Below are 7,528 nucleotides of genomic sequence, written 5' to 3'. Positions count from 1 at the left end.
CAGTCTGCCTTAAAACCTTACTTAAATTTTTATTCTCTCCTCATTGTTCCTAGCTAGCGTCATTAGAAAGCTCAATACCCCAAATATACTATCATCAATTCTGGCCTCTGCTTCTATCATAAAGAACCACCTACTCCTTTCTGTTGTGTTCGCCGGGGCACCTCTACCATAAATTATGCTCTTAGGCACCAAACATTCTTTTTAATTACTTCCCATGGACAGTAATTTTTATTTCTGAACAAAAAAGTTTTAAGTAATCATTCCTTTTTCTCTCTTAACTAGGGGACAAAGTACACCAATGATGACTTTGAGCTTCAGTGAACAATGAGAGAATGAGGGTTATCAAAACTGTGATTCCTTAAAAAACATGATGTCTAATTTAGCCTGTGGAACTTCCTGATAGGAGAATGTACAGGTTTAATTAAATTTTCTTGAATTCCCTTAACCATCTTTTGAGATGCCCTCGGAAAAAGGATTCTAGGATAAAAATCATTGCTGTGGTCGTCTGCTTTTCAACTGCCTAAAGTTATTCTACTGCTCAACATGACCTTCAAAGGCTTCCCATTAGAGAGAAAAACTTCACACTCCCAGGGGTGCACTGAGGGTTCCTCCTGGTCACACTCATGTCCTAATTCACTGGACTATTTGTTAGCGTTATCCTATACTTCCCCACATTCTATTCCCCATTTCTCTGTTCTAACAGGAAAATCCTTTCTCCTTTATTCTGCCCATACAAATACTAACTCTCCTTCAAGTCATACTCAACAATCTAAGTACACAATATTCTGCATAGGCATTTATGTATGTGAACTTGAGTAAATTAACTTTCTGAGCCTCAGTTCGTCTACAAAGTACAGACAATCGTATTAATCTCACAGGATTGTGGCTGTTAAAAATAAAATAGAACACATTCAGTCAAGGAACTACAAAGAGGGCTGATAACTTAACTGAAAGTATTTGCCTTAAATGGTTCAGTACATTTGGGAAGATGTGACATTCAAAAATACCTATTAGTGCAAGGCAGTATGTGATGGTCAATGATGGGCAGACATCAAGTAGGATCCAAGTGGAGGGAGGGAAAGAAGAGATGTGCTGGGATGGTCTAGGAAGTCTTTACTGATGAAGAGTGATATTGGCTTGGCTGTGAAGAATGGACGATATTTACGGTGGGAATAATAATGAAAAAAAGTGAGACAAATTAGCAATATGCGAGGAAAAACAGGCAGACCAGTTACTTTTGAATTGACCATGCATACCACTCTTTAGCTATTCCTGAGAATATGACAATTGCTGTGATCTCATCTCCTCTATATACTGTACTTCTAAGATCTATTTGTTAAGAAAGCCAGGATATTAATTTGAATTCCTATTCTACTACTTACTAGCCTTGTAAACTTGGTCAAGTTAATCAAGTTCCCTAGACTTCAATTTTCTCCTCTATAAAATGAGGGTAATTTTCCCAACAGTAGTAAAGTCTTGAAAATTAAGAGATAATTCATGCAAAGGGCTTGGTACACAGTAATAGTATGATGAATGCCAGCTTTTATTATTTTTATTATTGTTATCATTATCACAAAGATAATCCAAAGGAATTTGAATATCTATGGAGTTAATGAAAATAACTCAGTTACAGCATACCAACCTGAACCCAGTATTTTCCTCCCACAAACTAGGTTCTCCTTCTATGTAGTTTAACTCGATTAACAGTGATCACCACCCACCCAGTCACCTGTGCTGAAAGACTGTTATTTGCAGTATAAATTGGTATAATCTTTCTGAAGGGCAATGTGAAAATGTTGAACATAGAAATGTCTAGCAATCACCTTTAAAACAAAAGTGACTTTTTTTGAACCAGTGATTCTAATTCTGAGAATTTATCCTAAGGAGATGATCATTAAAGATGTATACAAATAGTTAACAATAATAATGTTACATTAGCATAATATGTGACAGATAAAGTTGACTATAACTTAAATATACCTCAATAGGATATTCAAAGGCATGTATAACATACAAATGAATGTAAAATATATACATGCATATACACACATATGTATGTGTTAAACATGTATACATGTTTAATTTAGCCTATGGAACTTCCTGATAGGCAAATATACAGGTTTAATTAAGCTTACTTGAATCTCCTTAGCCATCTTTAAGATGTATGTATATACATACATATACATATGTGTGTGTGCGTATGTGTAAAAAGAACATAAATTAGGCTATCCCTAGTTAACTGGGACTATGGGCATTTTTATATTCTTCCTTATGCTAGTATTTTATGTTTTTCTAGAGTGGCTATGCACTGTTTTTTAATTTAAAAAAAGTCTGAATTAAAAATTCCTGTCAATTTCACCTCCCCTTCAGAATGTCTCCTGAATTTGTTCCTTCTTTTCATTCCTACTGCTCCAGTTCAGGTCCTTGGCATTTCTTCCATGAACTAATGCTGATGGGTTTCTTTATTCCAGTCCACCCTCATCTGTGCTGAGTTACATTTATCATAAACAAAGATCATTACAAATAGCCCTTTGAATGGCACACTCTTCACTTTCCTTCACCCACAGGCCTGGAGGTGCCTTGAGGCTCACACTTCAATGAATGAGCATAAAATTGTAGCAGAAGATTCCTTGCAACACAGTGAAGTGGGAATAAGTTGGGGTGGGGGACAGAGAAAGATATAATAATGGCACAATCTGGGCAAGAAACTATATACCCCTCTGTAATTCCTGAGAGCCTCATGTATGGTAGCAAAGTCCTACAACTTATATTCACAATGATGCTGTATTTCAAGAACTAAGATTCAAATTGAGCTCACCTTACTAGGTTTAAGGAGACAGGGAAACACTATTAAAGATTTCTATCAAAGGCAAATACATTTGATCATTTAAAGAAGCTTAATAGGAAACTTCACTTTTTCCAAACCCCTCAACTCCAATAATTATGTGCTCTTACGTTATGAAGCAAATTTCTTATCATGCTGTATCCTAAAATCACTATTATAATTTTGCAATATTTATTTTTCTATACAAAATTATGAATCTCACTAAGAAAAAATGGTACTGAATATCCATATATGCCATGTGCAAAAAAAACCTGTAAAACTATGAATTACAAAATGAGTAATTTTTAGGTGACGATTTATCTGATATAGTGGTTTGTTTGCTTGCAAAAATAATTCCATACCAAGTTATTTTAAACAAATATTTCTGCCATTGCATTTTAATTGATTTATATAAAACTTCTGAACACTGCAGACAGCTCCTAAAATGAGCTATACTCCCCATTATGCATAATTAGGGTCTGGGAATTAAAATTTTAAATCTTCTATCTATGATATTCCAGGAGAGATGACGAAGAATTTTTAAAACTAGGATAAGGCAACTCAGGACTGTAAAAGTCAGGAGACTCATATCCTAAGAGGGACAATCTGGTGGGCGGGTCATTATGAGCTCCCATGTTGCTTAAGGTTTTGCCGATAGAGTAAACTACTTTTTGGGGCACCTACTTTTGTGGCCCCAAACCACATTATTTTATCCATTATAACAAGCTGCTAATCAGAGGTTAGCTTAAATGAGGGAATCAAATCTTGAGACTCTCTAGAAGGCATTAAAAAAAGAAAGCATAAATATTTCTGGAAATATCATGTGGGTCCCAGTGACAATGGCCAAGTTATAATTTTGCCAATGAAAGGAGACAAGGGAGGCTAGGGCTCTCTGCACAGGCCGTCTCAGTTCCTTGTCACAACCACTGAATCTGTTTTCTACCTGGGGAAAGCAAGCTCATAGAGGACCCCAGGGAGAGAACAGGGCAGGAGCGGAGTCTGACCAGACCGTCTTTCAGAGCTCAGAGTCCCTACTGCTTTCATCTGGAATCCCTTACAAATGTGCTGGCTTTTGTGAGGACAAAACTGTGAGCAGATGAAATCTGCTTCTGAATCGTTCCATCCTTCTTCAGATAATTGCTGAGTGCCGTCAATGTGCCACTTACTGTGCAGGTTAAGAGGAGATTTGGGGACAGATAGAATAGGGAGTCATTTCCCTATAACCTCTGCTTACATGCTCTGGGAGTGAAGGGCACTTGAAAAATAAACAAACTAAAAAGTAATAAATAACAGAGATTTCTCAAGTAAATTCAAGAATTCCGCAGCAAATGTGTTTTAAAAATATAATTTTTTTCCCTCCGCAAAATTTATCTGATCACTGATGTCATCTCTTTTGTGTCATGGACCCTCTGGAAACCTGGTGAAGCCCATGGATGGTGTTTTTTCAGAACAATGTTTTTATGTGCCTAAAATAAAACACACACAATTATGAAGGAAACCAATTATGAAATACGATTATCAAAAATTTGTGATATAGTAATATATGTGCTTTCTTATTAACACACTAAATAAGATCTAGCAACAGATCTAATAACTACTGTAATTTTACAGTGATGAGCAAAAATATTTTGAGATATTGCAATAACAATATGATGTGAAAACATTTCTGGTTTTTATTGGTGATAAATTCGTAGGTATTGCTAATACTACTGTGATTTGTTGCCTATATTGATAATTGAAGAAAATGTCAAATTTCAATAACATTAATGAAATGTTTTTCTTATTTAAGTTCAAAGACTCCTTGGGGGAAGGGGGGACAATAGGGTGCCACCCCACACATATGTGTACATATACATTTATATGTGCATATACATATATATACATATTTCAAATAATTTCCTAGAACTATATTACATAAGCTCCTCGTAGACTAGAAAACTTTGATATTTATGGATTCATGAAACAGATTTCCTGTCTGTCTGTCTATCTATCTATCTATCTATCTACTGCCATTAAAAGACCATATCTATCTATCTATCTATCTATCTATCTATCTATCTATCTATCTATTGCCATTAAAAGACCATGTCTCTTAGTAACAAGTTGGAGAAAAAACAGTTAATTACTCATACGGTGGTTCCCACACAGTGTCCTGAGGAGCCCCAGGTTTCCATCAGGGGTGCTGTTGATGAGAAGGCCCCTCAATTCTCAAGTCAATCAAAATGGGGGAAGATTTTTATCCTATTTATTATATATTTCAGTTCTGGATGAGATTTTATGCATAAAACAACAGTTTTCCAGCTTAAAATGTTTCGACTAATAATCACATTGGTACATATATATCTCACTATTTTTTCCTGATCCTATTACTAACTCAGAAAAATAGGTTTATGACCTCTGAATAAAGCATCTATATTCTAACTTAGTTAACTCCCTACTATCCAAGTGACTGTAAAGGTAAACAAGATTAGCAGAGTATCCTCTGAGACATGTCCATCTGCCCGGAGAGAAACATTAACAAGTTTTCCCAAAGAGACTTGGATTCCCGAACAGAACGGGGTAAGGTAGCAGGGCAGACAGAGAATGGAGGCAGAAAAAGGAATGGGACAGTGGCATAGGCATGCCATAGAGGGCAGGAAAGGAGGGGGAAGCTATGCAAACCCTAGGAAACCGGCAGAAATCAAATAATGGTCTTTGCTTTCATCATCACTTTTCAAAAACCACATGGATATAAAGTATTTGCCTTTAGGATTTCAAGATAGGGCAGAAGGAAGCTAATCAGATAGAGGATTAAAAAAAAAAAAAGAAAGTGAGTAGGAAACATGGTGGAGTGGTTGGGGGGGATAGGTAGAAAATAAGTAGGCATATAACCATCTCATAACTTTATGTTATATATAGCTCCATGCTAAATTTATCCGGAGCTATAAATAAAACTTTCTGTCTAGAAATTAAGCTTTATGGATAAGTCTTTAGTCCTTATGGTTATTCAGGGCCAAGTTACTTAGTATTTTTAATCAAAATACTAAAATAAAATTATTACCCATTAGGCTGTTACTCTGCCCCCAATCTCTAAACATTCAAGCAAAAATTAATTGCATTCCAGGAAGAAAGACGGCAATTCAAACAGTAACAGCTTGGCATGGACTGAGCTGGGTTTCCTAATAGCATTTGTCTGTTTGTGAATATATATTTTATTTACAGCCTTCACTTCCTTGACCTATTGAAAGTAATTTATTTTCACTTAATCTGCATTTAATTTAAACGACCAAATACTCTTATCAATGAACCAGCTAAGTAGCACCCATGACAAGTAGCACTCCTGTTGGTACCATAAGTAAAATGGGTAAACATTTAAAGGAGACATTTGGGGATGGGCACTCCTTAGCAGCTATTAAATGCTACAGGTGCCAGTTTATGAATTTGAGCTTCAAGATAGTCCCTCAAATCAGCTGTCATGCCCTGCTTCTTTTTCCTTGTTTACGCCCTATTTCATTAACCACTTCTAAACCTGTGATTTCTCACGGAATGAGTATATATTTTCCTTGTTAATGTGCTATTCTTCCCAGAACTTATATCAATCCAGAGAGGAGAGAGAGAGAGAGAGAGAGAGAGAGAGCGAGAGAGCGAGCGAGCGAGAGCGAGAGAGAGAGAGAGACAGAGACAGAGACAGAGAGAGAGAGAAGGTGGACTTTCAAGCATCAGTTAAAAACAAAAACAAAAAAAGACATGTTTAAGGAGGAAACTCTTCAGCAAACTTTAAGTCATATCGTGTTGGCAACCACTATCCTACCCCATGGTAAGCCAAGCCCATTCCTCAAACAAACTGAGCTCATTTCATCTCTATAGGGTACTGACTCTGCTAGGTTTCTGTTAATGAGAGAGATCTTCCAGTTTTCTAATAGCGAGTCTCAGATGAGATTCTATCAATCTAGAGCTCACTTCACACTATATAACATGGAGTTCATACATGGATTACAAATAATCCATTCTTCTCACTATGTACTACTCATGAATAATCCTTTTTGGCCACAGACTCCAAAACAGCACTTTGGTCCCCCAAACGGAGCCCTTCCATTGTTCAGAACCTTGCCTCTGTGACTCATTCCCAGACTCACACACCTGTCGGCAGAACCTTCAATCAAAATAGCATCCTCTTTCACACTTGTGCACCTGTTTCAGCAACCAACTCACAGAACCTGGAACTGCAATCCGACTCAACCCATTTCACCTTCCTGAAGGGGAAGTTCAAAGCCTGAAAGGTTAAGCAACTTGCCTGGGGCTACATAACACGGCAGCAGTGGAATTACGCATACCTCTCTTTGCAATCCTCAGTGCTCTCTGAAAAATGAATTTTATGTATAGGTTGTTATATAAGCCATCTGTGTTTGCATATTAATACTCTTTCTATCTGATGCAGATAATCACAAAGCATGCCCTCTCATTCCTTTCAGCTCAGAATAAAAATGTGAGCTGCACTGTATACGATATTGATGAATTTAACAATGATGATGAAAAATCAGGCAGTGGGTCCAAAAGAAAATAGTAAAGAATATTAAAAGGAACCAATTCTTCTTCCTGTATATTTTCGTGAGGATTTGAGAGCAATGAAGAACATTAACTGCAGAATGGCTGAGGAAGGTGAACTGAGATGGGGCCAGATAGTTTGTAAACTATACTTCTACTGAATCTTCAACTGTGATTTGA

This window comes from Pteropus medius, unplaced genomic scaffold (genome assembly GCF_902729225.1).
Source record: "Pteropus medius unplaced genomic scaffold, Ma_sr-lr_union100, whole genome shotgun sequence".
Lineage (NCBI taxonomy): Eukaryota > Metazoa > Chordata > Mammalia > Chiroptera > Pteropodidae > Pteropus > Pteropus medius.
The sequence above is the reverse complement of the archived record's forward strand: the minus strand, read 5'-3'. Positions refer to the sequence as shown.